Below are 16,867 nucleotides of genomic sequence, written 5' to 3'. Positions count from 1 at the left end.
CTGCCAAACTGGTAGAAACCAGCCCAATTAGTTATCAATAGTTCACTGTCACACAGATAGGGAAGTCCATGCAGGGTCTCTCATGATCTGCCTTGGACCCAATTTTAGTCAACATGTTCATTAATGGCGTAGATGATGGAGTGGACAGTAGATGCACTGATCTTGTCAGGGCTCCCAACTGGATATGGGCTGTGAGCAATTTGGAGAACAGGATGAGAATCCACAATGATCTTGACAAATTGCAAAGAATACAGCATAGGCAAGATCAAATGTGATAACCATGGATATCCAGGGGTCAAACAACCAAACAAACACGGGGAAAAAAGCCAAGTGCAATGCACACTGTTGAAAAGAGCTGGGCTGCCTGGAGCTGCACTCCACTTCCAGCCAGGCTCTGCATGGCAGAATCTCCACTGATGCTGCCCCAGTAAGCCCTCAGGACCCCAGGTAAGGCTACTGGTGCCAGCACAGTGCTAGCCTCAGCCACCTGGGGCAACTTGCCATACACCGAAGTGCGTGTGGCACAGGCCTTTGCCAGATGGATCTATGACCTGTCCCAGGAAATGGCAGTTCTTAAGCTGTGTAGAGAGCTATTGCAAGCACCTGTACTGTACCATGGTGAATCATAGCTTTGCCACACTATTAAGTCAGAGAGAGTAGAAAGACCTGGAGGGTGCTTCAGGATTTGTGGGCATGGGCAGAACTGCATATGGAGCCTGAGACTGGAGCAAGGTTTGCAGAGAGTTGGTTATGAGGGACCTTTTTAGAAATGTGTGTCCTTTGGAGGGAAGCACTCCATGATCATAGCAGGGGATGGAGTAGCATGCCAGAAGGGGCTGGGAGGGGGGCAGTGAGGGAGCACAAGAAGGTAGAGGGGGTAGTGCCGTAAATCAGCATAAGAGGGACATCAGTCTGAAAGGAATCTGTTGCACTGTGTCAGGAAACCCCGAGTCTAAACTACAGCACTTGGTAAGACAAGAAACACAGTTAGGTCAGGAAAGCAGGGACATGTATCAGAAGACATGGGACAGGGAGGATCCTTTGTTGGGATTTCAGGGCATCATCACAACTATGAGAAAGGTAGATTGAAGAGAGTCTGGTGGTTGTGATGGGGCCCTGCAAACAGCCATGTCTGCTTCCCAATGGAAGAGCTGGGGAAGCTTCCTGGAAAACACAGCAGCTACTAGGCAAACACTGGAAAACCCCCTGTAGGAGGGAACCCATTTTTAACAGGGATAGAGGGGCAAGGGGTGGGGAGTCTGAACACTTTTTCCCAGGTCTGTGCTATACGGCTGCTCCACCACCATTTTTGTAATTGCATTTCACTCACCTTATGCTCCTGTATCTCAGTGCTTCAGCTCTGATGTTCCGGCTCCCATAGGACAGATTAGAAGAGAAACAAACTATGCCCTCTTTGTGTTAAAGGGACCTGGGAGATAAACACAAACATCCATAACTCCACACTTTGATTCTGAATTCTGCAAAAAGATAAAAAAAAAAAAAATCTATGGATGATCTCTCCCTCACAGGGTCTGGCAGGGGTTTGGAGGGCCACTATGTGATAGAGGCCATGTTGTGGAGGACGCTGGATCCAGTCCCAAATGCAGAAGTTAATAGATTCATGTTAATAGACTGTGAAACAGAATGTATCCTCCCATCACCAAGGGAGGTGGTGCTCTCCCCTACCCTGGGGGTCTTCAAGAGGAGGTTGGATGAGTATCTAGCTGGGGTCATCTAGACCCAGCACTCTTTCCTGCTTATGCAGGGGGTCGGACTCGATGATCTATTGAGGTCCCTTCCGACCCTAACATCTATGAATCTATGACTCTTGTATCAAGCCTGTATTTCAGAGTAATTCAATCTTGACCTTAGACTTCAGTTTCTTAAAGAAAGGAAAGGATTTCTTGGGTTTATCTCTTGTTCTCGACCATTCTTTTCAGGTCTTGCATTCAAAAGTGTGTCTTTCTCCCTCTCATATATTTGGTCCAATAAAAGAGTTCACCCTAAGAAATCCTTGCCTCTTGCATACTTTTTGGACCTTAAGGGCTACAACATTACTCCTACACTACAGTTCCTTAAAATCCCTCTTCTGAGCTAAGTTTGCTGGCAATTAGGTAGGTCTCAATTTTGTCCTGGGTTGGGTAGGTAACTGTACCCGGCCAACATCAACTACCCTGTCTTCTGCAGGGAGGCCAAAGATGAGTAGAACAAAGCGAATAAGCTTCTCTACTTTTGAAGGGCATCTCTCCATACCAAAAGGAGGTTGTTGTTCAGCTTCTCACCCTGCCTGTAACAGAAAGAATCACATGTTATCAGGCTCCTAAGCTATGTCTCTGATCCTGGATGCTTACAGTTTCATTAAGGCTCATTTTTCATCCCTCTCCTTATAATGCCTTGAAAGACCCCAGAAGCTGAGGAAGATCACATCTTCCTATGTTGTTGTCCCCCTTCCACCACTCAATTTCTCTCACCTTCCCCCAATCCTTTGCAGATCATCTTATGAATAGCAAACAACAGTCTGGTGGTAACTACACTGGGGAATAGCTTCTGCACTGCCCTGGAGACTTTAGCAGGGAGTACCTGGTAACCAAGCTGCTGTTGGAAAAAAAAGTTAATGGGGAGATCAAAATATAGTAAAGTCAATGAAAAATTCCAGGAGTTCTTGCAAGTGAGTAAGGTTGTCACAGCTAAAAGGAGAGGGGTCAGGTTTAGCATGCAGCCTTGGAGCAGGGAGAGAAATGTAAAGCCATAGGTGGGCATTGTTGCTTATAAGGGATTATCACTACAGCTGGGGTCCAGCAGAGGTCCCAAAAGAAGAGATATTTTACTGCTTTCAAGAGCAGAGTCCAACCCACTTCTTGTAACTTTTAGACCCTACTGCCATTTCAAAGTTGGTGCTGAATCTGTGCAGATTGAAACATGGTCTGGAACTGAGGGCTTATTTTTTTCTGTGTTCAGGTATCTTGGCAATCGTATGATGACATAGAAAGGGGGCTTTGAGTATTTAAAATGGTTGCTTGAGGACCAGGTAGTAGCTGTAGGGGTGAAAGGAAACCATGCAGGGGTGCCTGAGGGCATGAGAGATTTTGAGCCCTGCTACGGCAGGGGTGCCAGACAGGGGCAGACAGACAGGCTGAGACCAAGAGGGCCTGAGCCTGAGTCCTGAGGAGGCAGCAGAGGAGGCCTGAGGCTGAAAGGACCAGATCCTGAGCCACCAGAGGACGACACAAGCAAGCTGTGACTGACAGTAGGCTGAGCCTGAAAGGCTGGGCCAGAGCAAATGGGCCCAGGCTAGAAGTTTTACAGCCAGAGTAACCCATAAGCCAAAGCCAAGAGGGCTGAAGCCTACATAGTAAGGCTGTGCAAAATTTTGGCTTGCAGTCAGTTACTGAGCTATCTTCCAGAAGCTCAGGAGCTTTAGACAAAAAAGGCTACCACTACCATTGATTTGATTTCCTACTTGCTAGCCTAGCAAGTGGGATTCTGCAATACCTCTTGTTTCTTTCTAGACCATTTTATTTTATTATTATATTAACTGATTTATTCTTTTCAATTTCATAATTTTATTGTATATTATACTATAGAATTTATATAGGAAGGCACATATACATTTATATATTTTTATGAAGACAAGATACTATGAAACACGCCATGAAGTGTGCTGGAAAGGCAGCTGGCAAGCCTTCAGGGAAGGGCAGAAGAGGGGGTAAAGGGAGAGGTGTAAATCCGCCCTCCCCCAAACTGAGATGCAGCCTCTTTGCTACAAAAAGCAGGCATGAGGCTTACACTAGTACAGGCAGCAAGGAGAGGGCAGCAGTGCCACTGCCTGTGCCTGAGTCTGCATCCCCTCCAAGAGCACCAGACATAACCCCTGCCTCCACCACCATGACAACTAGCACCAGAACCAGCATGACAGTCTCCTCCACCCCCATTTCACTTCTGATGCTGACCCTTCCAGTGCCAGAGGAAGAGCTGGAGCTGGATCTGGATCCGAGTGTCATAGCAAAGGAAATTCTGGGGAAGGAGGGGGTATTAGCTGAGTTTGTACTCCACACCCCTCTAGTTTCCCCTAGAGCCAGGTCTTCTTCCCCAGAAGGCATTTCAGAGGAGGTTGAGGTAAAGGTTGCAGAGGGAAGAGGCTCAGCTGAATCTGCTCCTCCTGTTGCTGTGCCTCTGCCTGCTGAGGAGGGGAAAATTGCAGCATCCATACATGCACCTGCACCCCAGAAGTGAGCAAGTATGGTCTGGGATCATTTTGGGCTGGCAGATGATCCCACATGTGCTATCTGCCTGCACTGCTGAGCCAAAACCAGCTGCGGCAAGGGAGCAAAACATATGAACACTATGGGGATGCACGTCTGCAGGCCACATCCATTGCCCTTGCTCCTCCTTAGCCTGGCAGTAGTGGGATCATGCCCAAAGGGAAGTCCCCCTCTTACTCCAAAGCCCCTGTCCCAACAATGCAGAGGCAGGCCACCCTGGACTGCTGCGGGTTACTATTCAGTTTAGAAAAAGAGATGCTGGGTGGGGAGGGGTGGGGGCATGATAAGGGTTTACAAAATACTAAATGGTGAAGAGAAAGTACATAAGAAAAATAAATAAGGATTTATTATTTACTCTCTCACAATACAAGAAGTAGGGGTCAAAAAATGAAACTAGTTGGCAGTAAGTTTAAAACAAACACAAGGATGTAATTAAAGTCCAGATGCTGTGGAAGCTGACAGTTCAGCTAGATTCAAAAAGGGATTTGACAAACTCCTGAAGGAAAGGGGCCTCAATAGCTAATGAGCATGGGAGTTAGGAATAAAACCTCTGAACTAAAACTTCCTAGATCTTAAATGCTGGAAACTACAGGTGAGAGAGGAAAAGTGGGAAAAACCCTGGTTGTACCCTGCTCACGCTCTTTCAGCATCTGCTTTCTGCCACTGTATGACAAAGGAGACTGAACAAGATGGACCTATGGCCTGACCCACAAGATGGCAATTCTTATATTATTATCTTCTTATGAGGCTGCCCTGAGTCTCAGAGTACTTTCACTAGCATCTAACAAACCTAACTGACCTCTCCGTGTGTCTGGGCCCACTACCCATTAACCCAAAACATCACAACTCTTTGTGGGCATCTCCCATGGCCCAATGGATGAACTAGTATCCAACTGGCACTACTCATGGACAGTGGTGACTATATGTGGCTCTACTGGCCTTTATTAAGCCTTAGGGCACTACTCATAAACAGTGGTCACTATATGGGGCTCTACTGGCCTTTATTAAGTCTTAATCATGGCCCCCAGCCTCCCCCATAGCCATGCCAATGCCCCACGGGCGTCACTCTTGCCATTTGCCTTCCTGTATTGTAGGGCTCTGTAAAACAGCACCATTTCATTTCAACTTCCATTTTGCCATTTTGATGGGACAGTGTTTTGTTTCAAGTTTTGTTTCATTTCACAGCACTGTCCATTTCGATTCGTCGAAACTGTGTCGCTGTTTTGACACTGTTTCGATGTTTTGCCCATAGGCTATAATTAGGAAGCACGAAACTGCCTATAACTTTGTCATTTTTTGGCAGATTTGGATGAAAACAGCCAAGATGGTAGCCCCAGCTGAGGCAACAACATCTGCCAAGTTTCAAGGAGATAGGTGGAGGGGTTTCTGGGAAACTGCACCTCAAGCTGCTGACAAGCAAAACTTGTGACGTGTTATTCTGTGTGTGTGTTAAGGTCTGCTGTCTCTGGCACTGGGGCCTCTACATGATGTGGTAGTGTGCCCCAATGAGGTCTCTTCCTCCTCTACAGCCTCAGTTTGGTCCACCACTTTAAATGACAACAGGTAAAATAATAACTTAGTGAGCAGCACAGTAGCACCAGCAGCATCTCAGGCAGCCAAACTGCCACCAAGCCTTTCTTTCCTTTCCTGCAGAAGCTTCTTCTCCAGCAGCTGCCAGACAACTCTCTCTGCCAACCCCAGCCTTGGGGCTTAGATGTGCCCAGGGCCCTGTGTCCTTCTGGTTAGCTCCTAGGGGTGTTGGTCTAAGGACATGGCAATGGAAGACAAGGTTATTTGGGTCAATCTAATCTGGTATCATTTAGAAGACCAATTGATGCATGCCAGGGTATTGTTGGCCCTGCTGGCTACAGCATCATACTGCTGGCTCATGTTCATAGTGTGGTCAATTATTACTTGCAGCTCTGTGGTGGCAAGTGGTGGGCAATCTTCAGTCCTGCTGCCTGATGAAAGGAAGCAGTTGCACAAACACCCATGTCATGAGTTTTGCCTGTCAGTAGCTAAGGGCGCAAGGCCCCAGAACCCCCCTGCACCTATCTCCTTAACAGCTGTCAGGCTTTTTGGCCACAGAAGGGTCTAGCATCCAGGCCTGCAGTAGTTTCCCCCTCCCACCATGCCCCAAGACAGACACAGTCCCACAAGGACCTATGACACGAGTTTTGCCTGTCAGCAGATAGAGGTGCAGGACCCCAGCACCCCTACACCGATCTCCTTCAAAACTGGCAGGCTTCATGGCCTCAGCAGGGGCTAGCATGCCTGCAGCTTTCACCCTGCTGTGCCTTAATACATGCAGTGTCAGCCATGTCATGACTTTTGCTTGTCCGCAGCTTGAGGTATAGTTTACCCCAAACCCCTGCACCTATCTCCTTGAAACTTGGCAGGCTTTGTGATCTCCGCAGAGGCTACCATCCCTGCAGTTTTGACCCCACTGTGGCTTAACACATACACGTGGCATGTTTGGCTTTCAAGATTTTGGGGTGCAGTTTCCCTGAATCCCCTGCACCTATCTCCTTGAAGCAGAGCAGAATTCATGCCCTTATAAGGGGCTACCATTTCTGCAAGTTTCATCCAAATCAGGCCAGAAATGACAAAGTTATAGGCAGTTTTGTCTTTCCCCATTATAGCCTATGGGCGAAACGTCGAAACAGGGTCAAAACAGCAAAACTGTTTCGATGGAATGGAACGGGCCAGCTGTTTTGACTCGAAACCAAATTCAAAATGGAACGCTGTTCCAACAAAATGTAAAAACATTGGTCAAAACAGAACGCTGCCGTGTCACGCAGCCCTAATATACAGGTCAATACAAACATTATATTGAGGAAGCCAAAAAGGGGGTCAAAGCAAGATTCTCCTTAACAGTCATGCAAATCTTACAGTCTAATGGAATGCCACTTTACAAAGCAACGGATACGAAAGCTAGGTCTCTATAAGAACAGAAGAATAGCCTTGAAGCCCTGGAGCCATAGCAGTGCCCACAAATAAAGAGAGGGAAAAGAAAAGAATTGCAGAGCCCCCATGGACCCCCTCAACCCATTTGAATTGCTTCACTAGGGGAATATCGCAACCCACCTTCAGGGCTTCTGCTTAACTCATATCTCTCAGCAGACCCACTCATCCCTTTGCTGCTCAGGGCTCTCCTGGCCTGAGCCATCTCTTAGCTCTGCACACTGTCCCATGCACTGATGGCATCTATAAGCAGCATGCCTAGCCTTATGCCAAATCAGAGTCCCGAGCTGTCCTCATAGCTTCAGGGCCCTGGTCTGCTCCCGGGACCGTCCATGCACCGACTGTGTACTGTGCACCTGGCTTCATGCTAGGATTGAGGACCCAAACTGCCTTGTGTGGCTCCTAGGACCTCAGTTCACTCCTGGACCCTCTGTGCACCGCCTGTGCAGCATGGTTCTGGCTTCATGCTGGGAGTTAGAGATCTGGGACACCTCAAGCAGCTCTGGGATCTCATTCCGCTCCTGGAACCACAATGCACCGACCATGTTCCCGGCCTCATGCTGGGGATTGGAGACCCTGCAAGCTCCCCGCAGTTTGCAGGGTCTCAGTCGCTCCCAGACCCTCTGTGCAGTGGCTGTGTACCAACGCTGTGCTCTCTCACAGAGGGGCTGGGAGACACAACTGTTTGCTTCTCCCTGTCCGGCATTTAAAACCCACTGTATAAAATCAATAAGCAAGTTAGGTAGTTTATTTCCCACTGAAAGCAGGGTCCATGATGAGAACCAGAGCTCCTTTACTTCCAGGGCAGTTTCCAGCTCCCTAAGCAACATATAGAATCATAGAAAATTTGGGTTGCACAGGACCTCAGGAGGTCACATCTAGTCCACCCCCCCCTCAAAGTAGGACCATCCCCAACTGCATCATTCCAGCCAAAACTTTGTCTAGCCAGGCCATAAAAACCACCAAGGATGGAGAGTCCACCACCTCTCTGAGTAACTTGTTTCAGTGCTTTATTGCTCTCCTAGTGAGAGAGATTTTCCCAATATCTAACCTAAACATCCCTGGCTGCAACTTGAGACCGTTACTCCTTGTTCTGTCATCTACCACCACTGAGAACAGTCCAGCTCCATCCCCTTTGGAACCACCCTCAGGTAGTTGAAGGTTGCTATTAAATCCATTTTTGGCATGTCTACACAAGAATTAATGCACCATAATTAGGAGCAGACTTTGTGGGGTGGCTGGCATGGGTGTTTGAAGCCAGGAGCCAATAGGTCTAGGACACTCACCTTGGAGATCTCTCCAATGTATATAGCTGAATTTACAGCAAGAAAGTAAGACCTGTATTCTTATAGTCCAGGGTCTTGACCTAATCTACAGGTTTTTGGCTGATTCTTCTGCAAAGTTGCACTTTGAAATGGTTCCCTTTTCTGTTCAAGGAATAAAGCACCATTAGATGACGTGAGAACAAAAAGTAGTAGAAATGTTTCCCTGTGAAGTATCCATTTTGTGGTTGGATATTTACAGTCTATATGGTGGCCTTGTGTGCTTGCTTCCTGTTTCTTATGGTACCAGAAAGTAGTGAAAATCAACTTGCTACATAAAAGATATAACTCATGGTTATGGAAGAGAATTCTGTATAATATGAATTATTATTCCTGAAAGCAATTATTAAAGTGATGGATGTGTATAACTCAGCCACTTACGCACTTGTCACACAGGCACACAATGTATGATAAACAGGGAACTTTCCTTTGAGAGCTAAATGATGACTATAATGGCTTGAATGTTTGCATTGATACACGCCATAATATTAATTCAGCCCATGAGATCAATTTAAAAGTGATCATTATCAGCAGTCCCCAGGGAGATCTGACACCATACCAATTTTCACACAAAAACTCTCCAAGATGACAATAACAGGCAGCATTAATGCTCTGTGTGAGATGCAAACCAATATCCATCAAGCAAGACTAGTCCAGCCCAGCCCAGCCCAGCAACATGTAGGTGTTTGAAAAGAAAAGTGGGGTTCAAGAGACATTGAGGGGAGCACCTAGATTCTGCTTCCCATATGCAGGTGCCTTTGATGGAGAGGTTGCTGTTGCCTGTTGATCATTAAAAGTAAGTGTTATCATTGCTGTGTCAAATCCCAACTATAACTGAGGGAGGAAAACTCACCCAAATCAGAGGCAGGACAGCCTGGGCTGCTCTATGGGCTTATAGTTTGGTTGGGTATTTGCTTCTCCTGACTTCCCTTTCCCATCTTGATATAGTTCCCAGTATTACTGCTCTGTGCAGTAGAGTTTGGGCAAGCAGGGCATGAGCTCTTGGAAATGAGCTCCCAAAGAGGGAAGGAGCATTGGAGAGCCAGGGGGTTGTCAAACCCTTCCATCCCCATTCCTCCACACACTCTGCTCCTTCCAGGTAGAAGTGCAGGTCCCAGCTCTGGTGCTGGCAAGCGGAGGAGCAGAGCAGTAGTGAGGAGATTGGTAATGAGGTGGCAGCATTGCACAGTGCAGGGGCAGCAGTTGGCAGAAACAAGGTGGGTGCTGTCGGGCTGGGTGGAGGAGCAAGGTATGAAGAAATGTTTACCCTCACGCCAACTCTTTTTGCCCCTGAAAATTGGTGTTTCAGTGGCCGCTCTACACATCACATGACAAAAAAAAAGGCAGCAATGTCCTCCCCTGGAACACCAAACCCCTGGCTGCCCGTCTTTGCATTGCCACTTTCCAGGGCTCATAGATCTCAGAAAGCATGAGCTGTTCTCTTGCAGTAGGGTTGCAGTCTCATCCCAACAGACATCCCCCCCTGCCCCACACACACACCAGGTTGGGTTAAAGAGCCCACTTTAAGACAGCACAGGTCTCTGGGTGACTCAGCGAGGAGGTAAGAGCGCCAGGTATGTATGTGTTTGTCTGTGTGGGTTAGGGTGTTCCCTTTGGGCTCTGGGCAGTTACTCAAGCTTAGTGTTTTTTCCTTGTTAGGCAAAGATCTGCTGGTACCATTCTTCTACTTGGTATTGCCTACCCTGTGCAGATACCCTGTCTGGCACACTCAACAGTGTCCCATAGTGTATTTGTACTCCCCATTTCTCTGTATCTATCTATTTGGTGCTATTCAGAAAATTTCATCTTAGAGCCAAGCCATCAGTTTGTTGCCTGCTTGTACAGCACGTTGTACAATACAGTCCCAGTTGCTAACTAAGGCTTTTATGAATTATGGTAACATAAGTGCAATAAAAATAACAAGAATTGAGGCCACGTTAGCCTCGATGACTAGTATCTGTGTATCTCATGACCACTCCTAACGTTACTGCACAGAAGTGGTAATCGAGAGCTCAGGTCTCTCACCTCTCTTTCATGGCTGGATGCAGCTCAGACTCCCTTGGTGGGTTTAACCCTGATGGCCTCTGAGAAGCCAGTATATAGCAGATAAAAATCAGGCGGCTAATCTTTTATCTTGTTCAGCTTTGCTGCCAACTCTGTTAAATTGTTTTGGGTTTTTTTAATCTACTCTAGGCACACTTTACAGGGAAAACTGAAAGAGGAAAACGAGCCACACCTCATGGAGAAAGGAGAAGGGAACAATCAAACATTAATCACGGAATTCATCCTCCTGGGATTTGGGAATGTCCAGCAATATCGCATACTTCTCTTCCTGCTATTTCTAGTGATCTATATTGTAACAGTGGCTGGGAACGTGCGCATCATTGTTCTGGTTGCTACTGATCAGCACCTTCACACTCCCATGTACTTCTTCCTGGGGAACTTGTCCTGCTTGGAGACCTTCTACATCTCCACCATCCTGCCCAGGATGCTGGCCAGCTTCCTCAGTGAGGACAAGACCATTTCGGTTAGGGGCTGCATTGCACAGTTCTATATATTTGATTGTCTGGCAGCCATAGAATGCTATCTGTTAGCTCTGATGTCTTATGATCGGTATTTAGCAATATGCAAACCCCTGCTCTATCCAATGCTTATGAATAGCAGGGTTTGTCGCTGGCTAGCAGCTGGGTCATGGATAGGAGGAATCCTGCTTGCTTCAACCATCATGTATTTTACAGCACAATTAACTTTCTGTGGATCGAATGTTATTGATCACTTCTTTTGTGATCTCACCCCAATACTAGAGCGCTCCTGCAGTGACACCAGTGTGATCACTTTGGTGAGTTCTGTTGTGTCCTTTAGAGATTTCCCCATTCCTGTTAACCATGACCTCCTACATTTGCATTATAGTTGCCATCCTGAGAATCCCTTCCACGAGTGGGAGGAAAAAGGCGTTTTCCACCTGTTCATCTCACCTCGTTGTGGTGACAGTATTCTATGGCACCCTCACATTTGTCTATCTGTCACCAAAAAACAGCTCAGTAGGGGACCTGAACAAAGTGTTCTCTGTCTTTTATACAGTCCTCACTCCCTTGGTTAACCCCCTTATCTACAGCCTTAGGAACAGAGAGGTCAAAGAAGCCCTGAGAAAAGCAGTCAGCAAACTATGTCCCTCACAAGGGGACATAGGATAAACAAGGACAAATCCATCTACTGCTTCTTCTTCCAAGTGTAGAGTTCAGTTGACCCCAGCCCATGGTGGCTGTACACACAGGATATGACTGTCTATAGGATTATTAGAGCTGTTTGGAAAAAGGGGAATTTCTTGAGAGAAGTTTTACATTTGAGGGGAAGGGTAGGGAAAAAGGAAACCCGAGTCATTTTCTTTTGGGAGAGGGAAAAATAACTTAAGCAATCTTAGATAGAAATTGATGAAAATGACCTTTAAAATGGTGGTTTTGGGGTTGTTTTCCATTAAAAAACAAAGTCAGATATCATCTCAAGAAGCTTGCAAATTGCTGGGTTTGGGGGTTTTTTTGCAGATTGATGCAAAACTCTAGAACCTCTAACAGAGCGGAGAATGAGATTTTGTAACAAAAGATGAAAATTCTCCCCTCCTCCTCCACTTATTATGTATTGGTACTTGTACTCCTGTGCACTTCCACTCTCTATTTCTCGTGTGATTTTATTTAGTGTCAGCTTCCAGTTATTGGTCACTTTAGACATTCCTCTTAGGATCACAAATCAATCATTCACCGATCTAATCTCCAAAGAGAATATGATCATCGTCTGTCCTCATGCCTAATACAGTCTTTAGGCCTTCTCTAAATTATTTTGTGCTTCAAATCTAACAGTTGTTGTAAAACTAGAATCCATAGAAACATTAATAGAAAAACCTCGGGTCTCAATTACACCCGTCATTATTTTGAATTAGGTTCCAGCACACATATTGGTCTGTTCCTCCAGTAGCTTATTGATCTCAAAGTTACAAAGAAAAAGTGTCCCTCATTTTCTCTGTGGTTTGGCTCACTTCTATTTGCAACCATCGTACCTTGTTTTGGTCGCTGGACTGAAGAACTATGTTCTAAGCAGGTGCTTAGAGCCTGATCCCAGATATATAGATATCTATATCAGGATAAGGGCAAAGTTGAGATGCCCTATGCTAAAACTACCATCCAAATGACCCCCTTGCAATTGTTACCTAACCTTGAAGGTGCCTGCACTCAACGTAGACTGCCCTGCTGACTGACTTTCTCTAGACATCTAAAGCCAGATCCTGTTGTTCCTACTAGATGCCCATGTCCACTTATGCTCCTAAATGAGATCCTATTCCATCCTGCTTGAATCTGTAGAAGTCTGTAAATACTGAAGTCTATGAATACGGTTTGCTGTGGATACTGAATATGGGCAGATTCTCCTCCTTCTTGCTGCATTTTGGTGTCTCATTCTTAAGAGTAAGATGAAGATATGTTATAAAAACTCATGCATGAATGTTTTTCTCAAGTCCATGAGCAGGCTGGAATAGGATCATAGTTCAGGAGGAACTGTATTTCCTTTTGTCAGTTTTCTAACTGCGTACCTGATCATTTTTGGCCATTCTTTGCATAGTGTGGACACCGAAATGTGCATACCTAGGAAAGCTCACCTTCCAATGGGGGTGCATCACCTGGAGTACATTTCTCCAGTGGTCCAGAGGCTGGCTTCCATAAACATCTAGGCACAATTCACGGTGCTGGTCTTCACCTACAGTGCCCTAAACAGCCTGGGCCCTACATACTTTAGGGACTGTCTTTTCCCTTACGTCCCATCATGATCCCTAAGGGCAGCTGAGAGATGGATTTTGGTCCCCTTCATTCAGCTGAGCATGGTGCCATCCATGAGCAGGGAGAGGCAGTTATCTATATTAGTCTGAAGTCAGGCAGAAGGCAGAGCAGAGTTGCATCTTATAGACTATGCATAGAATTATATTATAGTATTATATATAATAATGTATTATTACATACAAGAATGTAATAGAACTAAGTTGTCGCTTAGGAAAATGTATGTATATCTGTATCAGCTACTCTATAGAGTGCAGCTCTGTCCTGCGTCTGCCTGTCTTCACACTAATACAACTAACTCCTTCTCTCTGCTCATGGATGGCACCATGCCCAGCTGAATGAAGTGGACTACAATCACTGTACATAAAATACTTGCTCAGGTACACTGGGAAATCTTCTTTCTGATGAGATGCAAGCGGATGAATATCATGCCCAAGGGCGTCCAGGTGGCCAATCCACTCTGTTTTACATACCACATAGTCCTTTCTAACCAGCTCTGCTTCATTCTTTCCCAGAAACAGAGGAACCATCTTACCTGTGTTTTATATAGCAAACAGGAACAGATCAACACCAGACTTGCCAATGCATTTCTGAGGTGTTTAATCTATAAGAGGCAGATCGTCCCTGCCTTCTAGGTAATAATAAGAATATGATATTAAACTATTTGTAAACTCAATTACTAAATAATATGTCATAACAAAAAGGCTTGGAATTGCGCAGTGGACATTCACCTTGCTTTTGGCTAGATTAGTATAATGCTATACAAATACTGACCTGAAGAGTACTTTGTGCTTGAAACTCTCTCAACAATGCATTTGTTCCAATAAAAAACACTGCCTCCTCTTCCCAACGCCCCAATATCATTATTTCTGTGAACACTGACTCATCTGTCCCTCGGTATTGGGGGAAAAAAAATCACAAACCACCAGTTTTCCTCTTTAGGTATGTATGTAATGATGCTAACACTTTTCTTGATGTAAAGGCATGTTAATGTTGGCTTCTGCTGCTCTGCGACTCCCTAGGGACTTGTTAGAAACCTGCTTGTCCTGCCTCCAATTAAAGAAAGAAACTGAGATAAGGAAGCAATGTAGCCCTGCCTGCTCTTTGGGGGATCATTAGATAGACTCAGCAATATTAGCTTGTGCACCTTTGATGGGGTTCTAACCTCAGTGATTGATACTGCCTTTGCTGGGCATTTCAGATCCAATCACCCGCCTAAAGTCGGTCTCCCTTAGGCTGGCCAAAACCCTTAATTGAATTAAGCATCAAACCACAATCCCTTTGGGCCTTTCCTGGAATTTGAGTGAAACTCAATTATTTGCAACATTTTTAATTTACACATCTGCAATTAAAGCCCCAGAGAGGGAGGTGAGAGAAGGTAGAGTCTGCAAAAGAGTCAGCAGCTGAGTTTCCCTGGGCAAGTTTAACAGGAATTGAACAAGAAATTGTGGCAAGTGTGGCAGAATGAACTATGTCAAAATTAATTCTATTTTTATTATTACAGTATAACCTCATAAATCTGGCATGCTTGGGACCGAGCATGTGCCGGAAATGTGAAAATTCTGGATTTTTGAAACCGGAGCAGCAATCGGTTGTGGAATGGGGGAGAAGAAGGGGGTAGCAGCGGCCGGTCCCAGGGTAGCAACCGCATGCAGAGCAGTGGCACGGAGTGGTGGATGGCAGTGCCAGTGGCAGCTGCCGCATGCAAGCTTCCCCTTCTGCTGCTCCAGGACTGGCCGCTGCTACTCCCTAATGTAGTGTATTTTTAAAAAGTGCCAGATTTCCAAGAATTCTGGGTTTTTTATATCCGGATTTATGAAGTTATACTGTATTCGCTTAGATGGTAGCAGCTCCTGGGAGCCCTCATCTGAGGACTGAGACCCCGATCTAGTAGGCATTTTGTAAGGGCCTGGAAATCTTGAGGGTGCTAAGTAACATTCTTAGTATTGCCAGATTTTTGGTGTTGTTCTTAAAGTGTGTGCTTCATAAATATGAAAAACTTAGCTCTTTCTTTATACACACACACACACACACACACACACACACACACACACACAGAGTAAAAGCTTTGTTATCTGGCATGAGTGGGGTAAGGAGAGGGTGCCAGTTATCTAAAAATTCTGGTTATCTGAGAGTTATACAGAAGACAGTGCCATACTTGTAGTGCAAATACTTGATGTGCATGCACATGCTGGATAGACTTGGCAAAGATTGCAGTTGCTAAAGTGAGGATTTGTATTGGGGGATATTGTAAATTCCACTTAATAGAGTATTCCACTTAGTAAAATGCTGGTTAACACTTTTTACCGTATATGTAAAAAAATAAAAGAAAGAGTTAAGGTTTTCACATTCCCAAAGTGCAGCCTTTAAGAACAACGCCAAAAAATCATGAGAGTTGGCAGCACTGCATTTTAAAAGCACGTGTGTGGGCATCTACCAGCACATAGTTACTACATCTGCAAGTGAGAGTGAAGAAATACCTGCATCAAACAAACAAAAAAAAAGAAAAGGAAAAAGCTTTGAGGGAACAGCTTTAATGCCGCCCCTAGAGGTGTTAGGTACCCAAATACCAATTCTATTTTACTCTGTTGTAAGTTTTAGCAGCCTTTGAAATTTCCTTTCTTTCTAGTACCCTTTTGGACCATCTATAGGCTCCAGTTCTGATAAATGTTTATTGCTGATGGGTCTTATGCTGGACCATATGTGGGATTTAATAGAAATAATTTGATTTATAATTTGTGTATTGGCTTCTGACATTGATTTATAACTTGTGTATTGGCTTCTGACATGGAAGCTGGGTAAGAAGGGGATGATGGAGGTACGTGTAAGAAGCCAGGTGCTAGGAAGCTGGGATCTCTAGGAGGTAGTTGCTGTGTTGGGGCAAAGGTGCCCGACGGGGGAAGTTGAGGAATGGGAGTAGTTGAAGGACCTCTGGAATCTGGGTAGTGGCATCAGAGGGGAAGCAGAGGTGCTGGGTATTTCAGGGCTGGGCAGGGGGAAAGATGAAGATGGTGGGTTTGGGGGTGGAGGGAAACAGAACAGGGGTGAAGGGCTGACAGTAAGTGAAGGAAAGATGAAGTCAGGTATGGGGGGGGTGGGAAGTCAGGACTCTGAGCAGGACTGACTGGTAAGAAGTTGAGAAGTACATCTGTCATGGATGCACCCATGACAGGGGAGTGCTTGCTCAGGACCCTCAGCTTTCTCTAATCTCCCTGATCATGCCCAGAAGTTTCCCCAGACAGTTTCTGCAGTAAAGTGAGCCTCAAGCTTCTCAGACCCTGAGACCCCAAGCTTTTCAGTCCCTGTCCCTCCATGGTTATCCATGTTCCTCCCTCAGAAAACTACTTTCTGATTCAGCTCCTGAGAAAAGGACTTTACCTTTGAATGGGCAAAGGGATGCACCCACAGTCCCAAGCAGTGAAACAGTCAGTTCTTCTCCAATAAAACAACATTTTATTGGATATCAGTAGTATGGCACACAGAGTCCTTCCAGTCCAAG

The 16,867-nt window shown here is 45.6% G+C and overlaps 1 pseudogene; it reads left to right on the top strand.

The window, feature by feature from the left end:
- Positions 1-10,787: 10,787 nt before the first annotated feature.
- On the top strand, positions 10,788-11,742 carry LOC132243670 (olfactory receptor 9G4-like; annotated as a pseudogene).
- The last annotated feature ends 5,125 nt before the right edge of the window (positions 11,743-16,867 follow it).

Source organism: Alligator mississippiensis, chromosome 11 (assembly GCF_030867095.1).
Source record: "Alligator mississippiensis isolate rAllMis1 chromosome 11, rAllMis1, whole genome shotgun sequence".
In the NCBI taxonomy this organism is placed as follows: domain Eukaryota; kingdom Metazoa; phylum Chordata; order Crocodylia; family Alligatoridae; genus Alligator; species Alligator mississippiensis.
Note: the sequence above shows the minus strand (reverse complement) of the source record. Positions and strands in the feature narration are given on the sequence as shown.